A 16,503-nucleotide genomic window follows, 5' to 3' on the forward strand; every position below is an offset into this window, starting at 1 on the left:
CCTGCCGTGGGCTAGACCAGGTTGCTGTTTTTATCACAGTAGATTTCCAAAACCAAAATGTTCATTTCTGAAAGTGTAATACTCAGGTATTCATGATAACCTGCAAAAATGTATGCTAATCGATTTTTCAAGCCAGCATCTGTTTCAGTACAGAAAATCTCTGAATTCCCACAGACCTTATGTTCTTGGACTGAGGTAATTTTGATGGAAAATTACTGTGAGGGGAAAAAAGTTTCCTGTGGTAGAGTATTTGCAAGCTATTTTTAAAGTACTGAGGAATTTGTAATGTTACATCAAGATGTGATGACAGGTGATGTGTGACGGTCTGGTTTTGTTGTTCTGTATACTGTTCTTATATTCTGGGTATTATATGTAAATATATGAAGTTATGTACATAATAGAGGTAGAATTGATATTCATGTAAATAGATTTTTCAGCTGTTTCCATTGCAAAAGCTGTTTAAAATTTAAGTGACATGAGTACAAACACATTCTTTCATGATGGCCATCAAGTCACAAGATAGTGTCTCTAAAAGTAGTGACTCAAGTCCAACAGTTTCTCATAGCAGATAAGAAAACTGTCACTTCTTAATATAGGTGGGATTCCAAATGAAGAGGTTGGGGTTTTTGTTTGCTTTTTGTTTTCCAAAGCTCTTGTGCAATTTCATAATACACCAGACCAAGGAAACAATTCTACAAACAAACAAAAAAAGTTAACATACACACAGCTCCAGTACTCCTGACAATGGATGATAGGTAGAAAGAAAACACTTTGAAATGAATCCAATGTCACATCACTGGAAACTCCAACTGAAAAGATTAATTTTTTTTTTTTTTTTTTACTTTTTCAGTCTGAAATGATTTACAAAGCTTCAAATGCCCAGAAATCTACTAAGCCAGGCCATTTAAAGAATCTAAATAAGCTTGCATGGTTTTAAGCTTTCTGACTTTGAATATTAGCTTTGAAGTCTTGCCAAAAACTGACTGCAGCAGAGCTGCTTTAGAACTGAATTCCTGACACTGGAATTACTGTTGGGCGTGTGGCATGCCTAATGATAATCTTGACCACACTCGCTGTAGAGAGCCATCACACATGGTGCCTCTGAGTCAATAATTCTCTAAGATAAGATGTGGAGCATCCTGGCTTTTATCATCTTTTAGACTGGTGTTTTGGACATTGTCCATTCTGCAAAGCCAGCATGCCTAATGACACATTAAGTTTTTCCACAGGACAGAAAGAATGCTTGAACATTCTTTTAGTTAGCTACTGGTGAAGAGTTTTAGCCAGAGCATAAGAAAAACATTGAAAGTTAAAGTGCTTCACAAATAGGCTTTGACAACAATTAATTGTATTCTCAAGCTTCTTACATTTGTAATTTTTTATTGCATCAGTGTTTTATTTATAGAAAAGCTCACAATTTATATTAATACAAACATGGTCACTGTGTAAAAGAAGAAAACTAGCATGTTGCTTCATCTGTGTAACAGCGCACACCCACCGTGTCATGGGGTTTTTTTGTTCTTTGTGCTGCAGTGAAAAGTATATGCTTCTGTTACTGAAGGTTTTTGAAGTAACATAGTATGTCAGAGGTATAAAGAAAATCGTACATAAGTAGACTGAGGCTTCTTCTAAAACACATTCACATATGTCACTGTCTTCATAACAAAAGACTCCTATCTTGTGCTCAGAAAGGTAAACATGGGCATTTTCACTGAATTTAGTGGAGTAGAATAAAGCTCTAGGTTCCCAGAAAAGAGTAGAATAAAGCTGTAGGTTCCCGGAAAGGAAACGTCTTTCATTCAGAAGTTAGTCACTAGGAAAGAACAAGTAATTATTTGAAATACTGAATTCTTAAAATGCATTCTTCTTCCTGGCTAGATCATTTCATTTAACTTTTATGACATAATTAGTCAACCTATTGTGATGCAGCACAATGTACCTAAGCACATCAGGCCTTTTAGATAAGAGTTGCCTTGCAGATACAGATGTTGGTTTCAAATTCTGTCTTGACTGTAGGAGCAGATTACACAAAAAAAGACAAATATCAAAAAGTGGTATGTGTATTCTATACATTCTGGACCCTTTATATGAATTTTACAGCTTCTTAAATGATATTCCAGGCTTACCTTTGAAAAAAATAGAGTGAAAAACCCAACAATATAAACAGTAAACTTGTCATCAAACCTCATGTTTCAAAGACCTTTAACAGTTACATTTCTAGGTTTCTATATTTCTATGAAAATTGTGTGTTGGATTTTATTTGCTACTGGTTTATACCTTGTGAAATTACTACTGCTCTTACAAAGAATGAAAAATATGGCACATAAAACAAATGAATTTTGAAAAACAAAACCAAAAACCAGTAATTATCCAGAATTCTATATTTTAACCACAAAAAGCTCTATGAAAAATGGCAAAATAAAATATAAATTGCAGTTTAAGATGGGAAAGCTAAACAAACATGCTTTTCAGAAGCCAGGTTATTTCTGTTTCTTTCACATAAACAAAAAAAACACTGGCTAAATTTTATTCTGACATTCTGAATTAAACCCAGAAGTGCTCTGTTACTACATCTTGGAGCATTTGATGTGTAAAAAATATGTCGAGAATTCTTAAGATTTTCCTTGAACAATAATTGTCAAATTATTTAATCCTCTGCTGAATGTAGTTTTTTTTAAATAGCCGTCATCTGTAATATTTTTATCTAAAGTTTGCTAGTAGAAGATGATACATGATTTACTGAAATTGTTATTACTCACACTTTCATGGATTATAATAAAGAATATTATGTCTAACTCAGAAACACAAAACGAAATTAAACAAAAAAATGTAAGAAACTAAATATTTTTATGTATGGTAATCAACATCTCAAATTTCTCCTTCATTTTGCCAGAGCAATTCCATTTGTGTCATGGGGTCATTTTTGTGTATGTCTCCAAGGGTAAAATAGTTTGTAGTCTATTAAAAAAAATGCTTTCAATATTTCCTGAAAAGAACATAAGAAACAGAAATATAATGGTTGTGAAATGCATATAGTCTGTTTGTAAAATAGGCCAATATTTAAAGTTTTGAATTAAAATATAGTCAGCCATACCACTTGTTCTATTTTTAGTTCATTTCATAGTCTTCACGGTGTATTGTAAGCAAAATGTTTAAGTATCTTTATTAAGAACTATTCTGTTTTTTGTAGTTCACTTAAGGAAGAAAGGAAGTTGAAATGTATTTATTAAGAGGCTTTTTTTTTCTGCAAATATAAATCTTACTCTTTATGTTTATATTGCAACAGACATTCTAAGGATGGTTTTGGTATAGTTTTAAGTTGGTTTGTATTGTTCCTTTACATGTTTTTCTATGTGCATAAATAAATTAATATTTTCAAGCAAGATGTTGGTTAATGGCCGTGCTTGCAGCTACCATTATGGATGACCAAAGGATATAATCGGGACAAACTATGAAGGGAGAGAGGCTGCCTCTTAGGCTATGTGTTAAAGATATGTTTTGAATTCATATGTCACTGATAGAGTCATGGAAAGTAAATATAATTCTAGAAAGACATTAATTGTATGTTACTGAGTGGGTAAGCACCACTTCTTCAGCAAATGAAATCTCTTCACTCTCATCCAGCTGGAAACAGTTTTTCTTTAAACTATTAGATTGTATCATGGAGAGTTTTTAATTTTAGAAAAAATATAGTTATTAAAAAATATATATCATATATAATATATAACTTAAAATAAAAAAGGATATTCTGTTTTTTGTTGCTAATTCTGTGGATCGTGTGACATCATTAGTCTTAAAACAATTACTTGTAGGATGAGAATCCTGGCTTTGCTGAAGTCATAACTCCCACTGACTTCACTGCAATCAAGAGATTACCACTGATTTTTATCAGTGTGAGATGACACTTAGGCTTCAAGATATTGTCTGAAATTTGACAAACCAAAACCAAACAGCTTCTCTCAGGCCTAGCTACAAACAGATCTGCTCATTCTTCAGGGTCTTATATGGAAATGCCAAATGTCAGCCACTTCATATGCTGCTATTTAGAGAGACTGGCTGCTGTGTTTCAAAAATTGGCCTTCAGAGTGGAACAAGTACATTGAGAATGCAACTAGCTTTTGTGTTCACAAGCATAATATAATGAATTCATGTCATCTTCCTGCATGCAACCTAAACAAAAGGACAATCAAATTAGAAATTGTCATAGATAAGAAATCTGCATCCAGTACCTCTGCTTGGGAGAACTGACTGCAGATCTCTTCCTCTTTCTCTCTTTGCAGATTTATCACCGTGAAATTATTGGAGAAACAACTTTCTCCATTGACTGCAAAAAAGACATTTTCTATGTGACCTCAAATTTTCTTGACAAGGCAGATTTTTCCATCTGAACCCATGCATTTTTCATTAAAATATGTTACTTCTGAAATTTTTATTAAGATTATAGTATACCTTAAATTGTGAGTATATATGTATATATATTTATGTGCATACAGATATATATATATATACCCACTGCCAAATGCAAAGGAAGTCTACTAAGAAAGTCAGTATCTAAGGAGAAGCTACTTATTAAGACTTAGTTGGTTTATTTTATAGAATTCTGGATCAGAATATTTTTCCTCCATACATTATTTCAGCTTCTGCTTATATGTTTGTGTTCCTGGCCATGCTAATTGTGCTGAGGACAGGTATTCAGTGTTGTAGCTTTAAAGCTTGAAATATTTGGGCTTCCTGGGGTCCCAATTTTGCATTTTATGAAAAAAAAATCTGCAGACTCAAACAAAAAACAATGCTGCAATTTTGTCTTCTGAGGTTATTATTTGGAGTGAAGGAAATCTCTATTTTCATAGTGGGTGGTGTCCTGCTTTCTGTACTCTGCAGCAATATGAATAAAGCTCAATTATTTACCTAAGAACTTCAGGCATTTTTGAAATGGAGCAAGTAAATGTATAATGTGTTTATGTATAAATAAAGATTCTTTTCTGAGGGGGTTACACTTTGTTTCAGCAGTATATAATCTAGTATTCTTTAAAATGAAAATTACTGTATAAATGGTAAATATTTACTTGGTCAATCGTTAAGACACCAAACCAAAGTTAACACTCACAAAAAGTCCTCCAAAGTACTTTTATGATTTTGGGGCCTGATTATTTTGTTTAAATGGTAAGACAGCAGTAGGATTAAAATGGAGAATAAGCCCCACATTTTCTGCCTTTTAAATTTCCAGCTAAATTGAATCTCTTGCCTCTTGATACCTTCCAGAAGCTTCGAAATGGCTGAAAGTAAATCAGACATCAAGCACTAACCTTTACCTTTACAGAGATACAGGCATATGAAAAAATCAGTTTTATTTGGGACCCAAGAGCCAAGCCATACTAGAATTTACTCCCATACTTGTATTATTAGTAAAAGCCATGGCTGTGCAGGCAGACAAAAGATTTCTATCAAAGCCAACAAAAAGTAGCTAATCTGCTTTCAAGTTTTGAACTAAATCCCCCTGAGATGCTGTAGCTCTAGAAAGGGTTGTTGGTTTTTTGTTTGGGGTTTGTTATTTTTTTAAAGGATGTTTAGGGGGAAAAAAATGTATCATAGACTGCAAAGTGTGGAGCACTTTTCAATTCTCTTTTAAAATGCTTGTTTAATTGATTTTTTTTTGTTGTTGTTGCAAATGGAGATTTCTCTCTCGACAACATCTGCTGTGTTTTTTGTAGAGTCTGGTAAGCATCAGCGCTCCAAATGAGCCTGAGTCTCAGGAGGAGGAAGCAGAGAATGAGAAAAAGCATTGTGCCTCTTTTGTCACTATTCCTTTAGCAGACTTAATTTAATGTATGCCTGCCTCTCAGGCAAAAAAAGCTCAACAACTTGTCCTTGTTTGAAACGATAATACACAACTGGCTCAATTTTGTAAAAATCAGTCTGCTCAGCTGTGGAAACAGACATGTTTTTTCTGTTGTGTGATATATACAATGAGTTATCACCATACGCCCAGTACTTGGATGATGAGATTTTAAATGTCAGGAAATAAATGAAAATATCAACAGTTTGGCAATAGGAAGATTTCTGTTTAATGTGAACCTGACTTTCTGGGAGTCTTTTTGTGAGCTTTTTCCTAAAATCTAATCAGTGAAGATTAACTTTAAATTGAAAAATGACAGTAGTTTTGAGTTTGCCTGTGCATGGCACATTTCACTGACGAAGAAGCAGAAAATTGTGAATGTCTTGTTATGGGTACAGTGAGAGGGATACTTGCAGCAAGATTAAATGTGTTTCACTCTTTAATTTGAGAGATTAATAAAAAAATATTACTTTTTGGAGTATTTTCTTTACAACCCTAACTATTCTATGATTCTATTTTCAACTTGCAAGATATTTATCAATTTTTAAGGAGATATTTTATAAAATTTTCTCATGGAAAAATTGTCCTGTTTTCCATGGTTCATTTGCTTTATGCCCTCCACATTCACACATGTATACACTCTTACTTATTCACTTTTGAAATAAACAAATGAAATGCTATGTTCCCTCCTTTCACAATTAAATTGATCTTATCCCAGAGTTTCTGCTGAAATCCAGCTTCTTATTTGCAGCAGCATCTCCTGATGCCCTAACTTAAGGCCTCATGTGAAAAGCGATTTATTTATTTATTTCAATAAAAGTACACGTTTAGGTAATACCCCTATTTTCTGTGTGAAATCTAAAAAAAGTTAAAGTAATAATGAGAGTAATCATTATTAGGAAAAGGGGTAAAAAAAAATGGTAATAAGGGCATTTATGAATGAGCTTTTAGCAAGGTTTTAGAGAAAATAGAGGGCACAAGTATTTTGGATGAGCTATAGCCATGAAGTAGGGTGAATTGCAATGCGAGGCCTTGCAAATGGAAATGAATTCCCCTACAGAAAGATCTTTGCTTCTGCTTCTGTTTCCATTATAGTGAATAAGAAAATCTGAAAATATCTGTCACCTCTGTTGGAAACAAGAAAAGGCCTATGAACACCTTTCTATTGCTGGGAATGAAAAAATTTACATTGTCAAGACTTCCATTCACCTAGCAAATTATTTATTTGCCTGTGTTTTTTGTAGGAATGACAGTACAGCAATCCAAACTCTCACTCTTTTTGTATGTGCACATGTACATATATATCTGTGAATAAATAGATTCAAATATATACATACTAGGCAGAAATGCAAGCCAGCAGTGAGGAAACTGATTGCAATCCAGACATTCCCATGTTAATTTTTTATTCTAAGTTTGAAGCAAATCTATTGTAATGTTCATTTCAGCCATCTGCAGTCTTACTCCAGTAATATAGAGCAGTGAAGGGCAGTGTTGATAGATTCTTAGTGTGCTTTGAAAAAGATTAATGCTTAGCAATGAACTCTGTATGAAAGGTTTCCTTTCAAACAATATCTTAAGTTCATTGATTCAGCATAAAACATGAGCTTGTATCATAAAGGTCACAGTTAACAGTGTATTTGGCTGCCAGGTCCCTGGTTTAATATAAGCTGAATTGGATCCCATTTTTTCACCATTACAAATATTTAAGACTAACCACCACCAAAGCAAGTTGTTTATACACTGACAAGCACTAGATTCCTGAAGGGGTCTTTCACATAGCCCACCCAACTGATAAGGAATTACTTTATCTGTCAAATATGTTAAAAAGTGTGTTCTGACTAAAGTTCAACAAGGAATAAGTGTTTGGCTTCAAGATAAGGGGGGGCACCTCTCTGTATCTGGAGTAAAGAGGCCTGAGCCCTCTCCTTGAGGTAGGCTCTACAGGCAGTTCAAACTGGAGAAGGAGGGGCTCTTCTCAAACAAAGCTTTCTGGTTCAAGAACTTTATTCTACAAAGGACTGAAGTCCAAATCCCTCTGCTGACAGGCTAGGGTTGAATCACAGTGTGAGTTTCATCTTGCCTAATTAGACATTTGAAAGTAAGACATTAAAATCTGAGCTAATGTATCTAGCTTCCCTTTGTAGCTAGTGGTAAGAGGATGGGGTCTTCTGCTGATTATCCCAGACAGCTATTCTAGGAGGTATCTCTGGATGTGTCTATTTCTCTGTGGATTATAAAGTCAAACTAGGGTGAGTACTTCAGTCATAAATGAAGCTTTTAGTTGCCCAAGTTAAGACAGATGAATCCATCCCTAAGTCTCTAACACTAATGATAAAGCACCCCAATAGAGTACATCTTGTTTAAACTTTGTTTCACTTCGCATAAAAAAAAAAAAAAAGAAAAGAAAAAAAAGGCAATAATCCCTTGGGAAAAAAAAAAAAAAGGAGAGGTAAAGGAAATATTTCCTTACCTGCTGATTAAGTCATAGATAACTGGTATGTCAGCCCAGTACATGTTCTAATGAATATGTATATCAGGAAGAATAGCACAAGCAGGAGACAGTGACAAAGGCTTGTTTCACAATATATAATAGCCCAGCATGCTTAAGGCTGCGGGTGCCACAAATCAAATTGAGTAAAGAAAGGATGATCTAACTACTAAACTTAGTCATAAAAGTTATTTTTTGTCCTCATTATGCATACCTAGACTAGGTCTTAGAGTTGTGAGTAGTAACAAAATCACTGATTTTTTTCCAGCTCTGGTGATATTATGATTTGAGTCAGACATTAGATGCCACTGCACTGTCAAGAATCTAAAGCTTCTGCCAGTGTTCAGGGCACAAATTAATGTTTGTGCTTAGGAAATGTGTCCTGCAATAGATTTAGGAGCTACAGAGATTATATTGTGCTTTCGAAAATTTAGCATTGAAAGGGGAGTATGTGATAAAACAAATGGACACCAAGTGCTCCAAGGACCACCTTGACTTGTGGCATTTCAGCAAAAGACTATTGAACAGGGACCACAACCATAGATTTAGCCCAGTGAGAAAGACATGAATAATTTTGTTTTTCCTTTAGTCTTCTGTGTTCAATATGCATAAATATCTCCCAAAGGGTGAAAATGCTGTGTCAGTTCTTAACACAAACCTAAATAATGATTTCTTACACTCAATGATCAAACATTTTGTTCTCCAGCTTTTACACTCAGTCAATGCTGTGAGGTCTAAGGATCATGTTGCCCAACTGAGGCCCCCAGGCATCAAGGGCTTAGTCACAGCTTTTCAAACAGTCATGCACTCTGTAGTCAATGGAGAGGGTCCTGCAGAGAGTGATTCATCTAGCTATCAAACTACTTCATCTCCAGATAAGTGTCTAAGTGAGCTGGATAAATCTCCCTCTGGAGAAGCTTATCTTTTCCCACTAAACCACAGAGTCAGCATAGATGATGAGCTGAGCTTACATGGCTAGAACTTCCAGTGGCTTAAGTGTAGATAAGATGAAACCCACTCAGCCTGTCCAGCAAAGACAGGTCTTCACACTGACTCCATTTTTTTGTTGATATTGTTTAGGAGGGTGTTTTTTTATTGTTAGGAGGAAGATGGGAAATAGGATTACAGCAGGTGTGTTTGGGTTTTTTCTAGAAAATGTAAGTAAATAACTGTTTTGCTAACTTTTTGTCCCTACACTCAACGTTTTATGCACAAGAATAACCTTTATTTATTGGAAGTAAATAAATGCTCAAATGCGTCTTCTTATATTAGATATGTTAACTTTCTCATCTTTCACCACGTATTTCCTCCCCTTCAGAGAGGCTGCATCTGGTATACAGAGTGACAGCTTCTACATTTCTATAAAGTCAAAAGGTAGATAACTCACTGAGACAATCACCTTCCTAGAGAAACCATAAAAAATACAAGAGGCAGATATTATGCTAACAGATTTATAGTAAAAAAGGATTAATGTCAAAACACAGTCTTTGAGTGTATATGTCCACAAGAATGAGATCTGAAAGAAAAAAACAAAAATTATGAATCTATGTCTAAAGGGCTTTTTCAATTCGTGTCGCAGAAAACATAAATGATACACTTTGTAACCATCTCTAATGTCAATATATGCAGTTGCTCCCAATTTACTGTATAGTGCTATTGGACATATTATTTGCTTTGGAAATTAGTTGCAGTTTCTAGAACTACATTTTGACTGATTATTTTTAAATGCACTCCAAAAATTTACAAAGCTATAGTTAGCTGGAATGACTCTATACCAACAGCATATTTGTAATGCTTTCCTTTTTGCCATCTTCCACCAATGTTTGTTTAAAATATTAAGTATATGAGTGGTGTCTGAGCATGTGTATGTGTGTAAATTTACATGCTAGAATACGCTGACACAGTTTATTTTGCAGATATTTGTAGAAACTGGATGCTAATCTCTTCTATTACTAGGACATCACATCATTTAGATATCTCACCCTCTTTAGATAACTTCCTAACTATGGAAAAGAGAGCACTGAAAAGAATAATAATACTGAGGCAGATGTAAAGAAAGCAGATGCAAAACCTGTGTAGAAGATAATGCTTCAGGGAAAATTGGGGAGGAAGGAAGAAATACTAATACTGCAAAAAAATATTTCCGGTGATTTCAATTGTAAACTCCCTCAAAGTTCAAAGGGACAGAATTTTTAGACTTTTTTGTAGATATCAAGCATGTTCTCACACAGGGCTTCATGAGGGTGGACCAGGCTAGCACAGAGGTTAAAGTGTGTACTGCCTGTATCCTGGCTGTCACGAGCGAGGAGAACAAGCGTGTATTATGCAAAAATCGAAGACATTTCTTACTGAAATAGAACACTACTCATATAGTGTGTGATAGATAATGAAAGATAATCTTAACTTTGAAATTTACTCATTTTATTCCATCCTTGATCACTGTACCATTAGGATCTTGTTGTCTGACATAAAAATAACTGATGAACTAGGTAAATATTCAGTTGTTTTCATGGAACATATCAAGAATGTTCATCAAATCCATACTCCTCTACAGTTTCAGTTTTATACCTTTGTGGCTCCATGGATTGTATCTGCTCCAGGCTATTAAACATCAGACTTTCATATTCTTTCATTTTGCAGTCAGCAAGAAGTGTTTTGCAAAAGATGTTATAGATGAGAGAGCCTCAAAAGGTCTGTTTCACTAAACTTTCAGAAAGTTCACAATTTAAATCCCTGGAACATCCATATAGTGTAATAATTTCTTCCTTTCCTCTTTACTTTCATAAGGTAAATTCTGGAAAATCAATAATTTATTTTCTTATACAGCGTTCTCCTCCTGCCTCCTTTCTCTCTCTTTTGTTCCCACTTTCTTTTTTCTTTCTTTCTTTCTCATATTTAATGTCAGATTTTATTTTTATTTTCCCCTTTTTGTCACATTCCAAGCTTAAGTTTTACATTTTATCTGTGGGTATGTATGGGGCTTGGGCATAGCTATGAAAGTGACTAGCTTGTAAGTTATTTATCAGCTAATACAGTCTTTTATAAATGAGCCCCCTTAACTTCATAGAAATTAAGTACTTGTTGAGTCGATACTTGAAAGGCTGTGAGGGTGTTATTTGTGCATTTGCTCTCTCTTTTTTCCTTTGGAGGAAGGCAGGTAGGCAGGCAGGTGTTTAAAATCAGAAATACTTAGTTAGCAATTTTGTAGGTAATTCATCTGGTTAAAAATATAATTTTTTTGTCTTGATAGGACATCTTAAAGGTGTCAAAAACAAGAGCCATAAAAATTATTTTCTACAGGTGTTAAATATGGAAAGAAAAAATAAAATAGCAGAAATACTGGCATTCAAATGTCACCAGGGGAAAATAAAAATGGTCAAATGAAATAGGAAGTTCCTTTTCATAGCTATGAATATTAGCATGTTGTGCCTTACAATGCATATACATCTGAAAAGTGTAAGTATCTGGGACTAGGCTGAGGAGGCTCAGTAGTTGCCATTATTCTCATCTGTTACAGCCTCTCCGTGACCTTCAATAAGTCCTTCATGCTCCCTATCAGTAAAACAGAGGCAATGATATTTAGAGAAGAAATCTGCAGCTACAGCACTTCAGCTGCTGATCTCACCCTAGGAAGGCTTCCCAAACTGCTCGTGATTATAACTGTGGGAAAACATTTCTGGTAATGACACCACTGTGGTGAAAAATTAAGCTCATCTGTCTTGAAAGTTCCTGTGCATGTCCCTTTTTTTGCAAGAAGTGTTAACAGCAGAGTCCTAGCTATGTTCTGTTTATTGCTTTCCAAAATCCACTTGCAGCTGGATATAGATTTTATTTCCTGTCCAAAACCCCTGTGTGGGGCAGGGTGTGATATGAACCTATCATCATGTTTCTTTCGCAGGAGTGTGGCGTCGGATGGGGTCTTGACAGTTCTCCTCTGTGTGTGTGTTTGTGTCTGTGTGCGTGCATGCACACATGCATGCACATGAGCAGTCCTTTACAGCTTGCACAGCCATTTCCTCTTGTATAAAGCAAAAGAAGAGTGGGAAAAATTGCAGTGGTGATATTCTTTCTGTAGGTGGAAAGAGCCCTTTGTAAGGCAATGCAAAGGCAATGTCACGCTAGATAGTAGGAAGTGTTTCCTGGAGCCAGATACTTAGACTGTCTAAGGTATGAATACGAACAACATACTTCATGTAAGTGGTGTGGGTTTGCTTTCAGTAGACCGTGGTTTTGAGCCTTTGCATTGTTACAGACCTGCTGACTGCAAAACACTGCTGCCATTTTGTGTTCTGCTTGGAACCACTAAGAAGACTTATTCCAGATTATCTGCAAAAAACTTCAACTGTTCTTTTTTCATTGTAGGTTTTATGAAAGTTACTCTAAAGCAAAAATTAAAGAGGTATGTGTATGTGGATGATCTCAATTACTCCATTTACTAAAATGTAAAAGTGCTCTAAGGAAACTAAAAACTTCATAAAGGATGAGAATGGAAAGTGTTAGCCTTTTGAATGTTTAATTTAGTAGCTGCTGCTCCAAGGTCTTTCACATCACACTTTGAAGTACTGTCTCATACAAATTCTGCAAAGAATCAAGGAAAGAGTAAAACAAATGAGATACATATACAGTTTTGAAAATTAATCATGAAGAAAATGCCAGAATTCTTGATGACTGAGCTAATTAACAGAGGATGAAACGGAAGATGACAAGATAGAAGTGTTACAGTACATTGCTTAACTAAGCAAACCCCTTTTTCAAATAGAATAATAAACATTAACATGCGTTAAAAAAAATAATGTTTCTGAAGTACAAGGATGTTCTCAGTAATTAATATTATAGATGCCATTTTATTCAGTCCTCAAATACTCTTCAGAAAGTAAGATTTCCAGGCAACTGAAAGCATTAAGTATTCTGATACAGCACAAGAGCATGTTAATTTGTAAGAGGAGTGCTGTAACACTGAGCTGCCACACAGCTTCCGCTGCTGTTAGAAAATGGTTTCGTTGAACTGAACTCAAATTAGTAACTTCTAATAGAGAACGTTTCAAAATTAAATATATTAATCTGTAATTCAAATTCTGTGTAATTGATCTTTTTCAGAAGTACTTGTTCAGCCTTTTCACTCTGAAAGTTGTTCTGGAAAATACTCCATTTTTGTCCTCTTTCTGGAATCCTTTCTGAATACTTTCCTGAATTTCTTTGTTTATCCTCCTCTTCTGGAAACATTTCTGGTTTCTGTTTAACCACCAGTGCTCTCCTTAAAATTCATTCTTTGCTGCCTAACTCCATAGGTCCCTGTACACACAAGGTGCTAAAGCTGGATCCTGCCAGGAGTTCATTAGTTGACTGAAGCTCTTGTTTCTTGTTAAAATACCTGAGATTTTCAAACTCCTACAGGAGAAAAGCTTTCTTATTACAAAAGCATGATCCTTGAGTTTCAGAGCATGCCCAGAATAAAAACCAAGCAAACAAAACCTGACAGATTACATATCAGGATCGACCTGGACATATACATTGTGTCAGTGGTTACCAGATAATGCAGTACATTTCTCTATCTCCTTCACTAAGTAAAACTTATTTATGTATGATGGAGTAGCTCCAAAAGAGCACCAAGAGAGGCAGATTTGCACCAAACCAAGGTGAGGAAATCAAATATAAAATGCCCAGGATCAAAAAATTCCTCCTTTAGCTTACTCAAGACAGCCTGTATATAGGGGTGTTCTTGAAAGATGAAGGATGTAGAAAATTAATTTATATCACTTCTCTGCATTCAACGTAGCAGATTTAAGTTTCCTACAGCACTGATAGGTAACCTTCCAAACTACTAACGATTCACTCTCTCTTCAGGTTTTTATTTATTTTGTGGTTTTGCCTTTTCTCAAAGGAAGCGGAGTAAAAGGCATGCTTTGCCATAACAGGGAACTTTGAACAGGAGTTCAAAGGTTAATGTTCTTGGTGCAAGAACCCAACAGAAAGAAGTTACATGCAACTTTAGAGACATGTTCTCATCTTTGGCTATTTTTTGCCAGGTAACTCCTGCCTTTCTTCTGCATAACAATCATAATTAGCTCAAATAATGCCTTGCTTGGACATTTTCTAAAATTCCTTCCTCAGACATCTACATCTGATCAACTAATCTACAGTTAACTGATAATTAGTCATGAATTATTGCAGTTATTAAATATGTTTGATGATCTGTCTCCTATTTCATGAACAGAAAAACTCCAAACCCTTCACGAGGTATCTCACCTAAACCCAGGAAAAAAAGGGGAGAACGAAACCCTAGGGACTTGCCTAAGGAGGATTCACCATTCAATGCGAACACCTCTGAATGTTTTATTTATGCAGTGCTGAAGGAAATTCATCCTCACTCCAAACCCTGCAGCTGGGCTAAAAAACTTGGAGGCATTCAGCAATTTGCTTGGCCCTGTTTTTAACAGCACTGTAGTTAAAAGGATTTTAAAAGTCTAGGAGAATCTTCAGTAAATTCAATAAAAGACCCATTCTCTATCCTTAACAAATACGTAACGACAGGGCAGGATAACACACTTCTTTGCTTCCATTCAGAAGGAAGGAGTTCACACTAGAAGGATATATGATACAGTTTGACAGGTGAGTACATCACTATTTAAATAGTCTATTTTTTCTTTGTTTTAAAAGATTCAAAAGGGTGGATACTCAGTCCCTACAATAATAATACTGTAGCTGTGAGACTGCTTACAAGGCAGGTGAAGTCCTGACTTCAAGTTCGGCATTCAGTGGAAACAATATAAAACCAATTCTGCTTTTGAAAATGCAACCTATTTAGTACATGGCAACCAAGATGATAAATATTTCATATTTCTTCAGTGCAGTGTGCAAGAGAGATTTACTAGGAGATGTAAGGATATGTACTTCATGATACTGAAATTAACTTTTGCCCCTAATGGCTGGGTCTCAGAAATATACCAGCTGCTGAGGCTGCCAGACTTTATAAATTCCATAAATCTTGAAATGCAGATACTTTTTTTTTTGAATAATCAGGAGTATGACAGTTTGTTTACAAATATGTCACTATCTGTTTACTTCACCATGTGTCAACTGGATTAGTTTCTCACTCAGGAAGAAGAAGCTGAATCATCCATTGCATACTCCCTGCTGCCTGGTCTGCCTCTGCAGCCTGAAAAGGACCCCTCTTGCTACCAAGGAAAGCAGAGGGTCAAAACCCAAATACCATGTCCTTGGTTTGTTTACAGCAAAAAACAGGTTAGTAATAAATTAAAGGGTCTTTCATGGAGAAAGCCATTAGTGGTCTGCATGAAGATACTCATTTTCTGCACAATAGTTTGTGTAGGTGTCAGAGGAATCTCAATAGTTCACCAATTACTGGAAAACTCATGGAGTCAAATGCTTGACTGAATGGTGGCTGGATGTTTTTTAAGTCTGCTTTTCCCTCTGCAAACAGCTGATGCCTGCATTAAACTAAGATCAAATGAAAAATATATTCAGCATCTCAGAGCTACCCAGAAGCAAAATAACAGCATCAGGAGCTAAGCTTTCTCATGCTTCCTTTGTATATGTCAAGTTATATTATCCTGTGAGATGTATCATCTTTCCCAGTGTACTTAATATTATAATGAAAGAGGATTGTTAATATGGAAAGTCACAAGACTATTTCTTTCATATGCAAAATAAATTGCATGCAACTACACTGCTGACCTGAACTTTTGAACCCGGAAGGTATAAAATTTGCTTTTCATACAGTCCTTAGAGTTTTGATAGGGCCTACTACTGTTTTTTTTTTTTCTGACAAAAGAAAATTATACCTGCTTATACTCTAAAAAAAAAACACTAAAGCTGTGACAACTGAATCACTGAAGGTATATATGGCCCCTTCCTAAAATGTTTTTTTCTTATTTCTTTTAGTATGAAGATATAGTAGAGAAGTGGAAAACACGTAAGAAATATTCTTTAATATCCTAGAAGGGATAAATCTTACTCAGAAAAAAACCCCAACATTCTCTCTCTCTCTTATTCTCTAACTCTCTCTAAGATACAAATGTTTTTATTTCTCCAGCTATGACTTCCACTTTGTCTCTTTTGTGTTGCTATCTCTATTTTATTTGGTGGAGGCAGTGTTTGCTGTTTTTTTTTTTTTTTTTGTATTTTGCTTTGTGTATGTTCTGTTTTTTTTTTTTTAATT

General features: G+C 35.2%; 1 long non-coding RNA gene across 1 annotated transcript in view; it reads right to left on the reverse strand.

Moving 5' to 3' along the window:
* Positions 1 to 16,503, reverse strand: part of LOC134158466 (uncharacterized) — a 1,166,824-nt gene that overhangs the window by 731,944 nt on the left and 418,377 nt on the right. The gene's annotated exons all lie outside the window — the stretch shown is intronic.

Source organism: Pezoporus occidentalis, unplaced genomic scaffold, assembly GCF_034315485.1.
Source record: "Pezoporus occidentalis ecotype Australia unplaced genomic scaffold, CSIRO_AGI_Poc_V1 ctg13, whole genome shotgun sequence".
Lineage (NCBI taxonomy): Eukaryota > Metazoa > Chordata > Aves > Psittaciformes > Psittacidae > Pezoporus > Pezoporus occidentalis.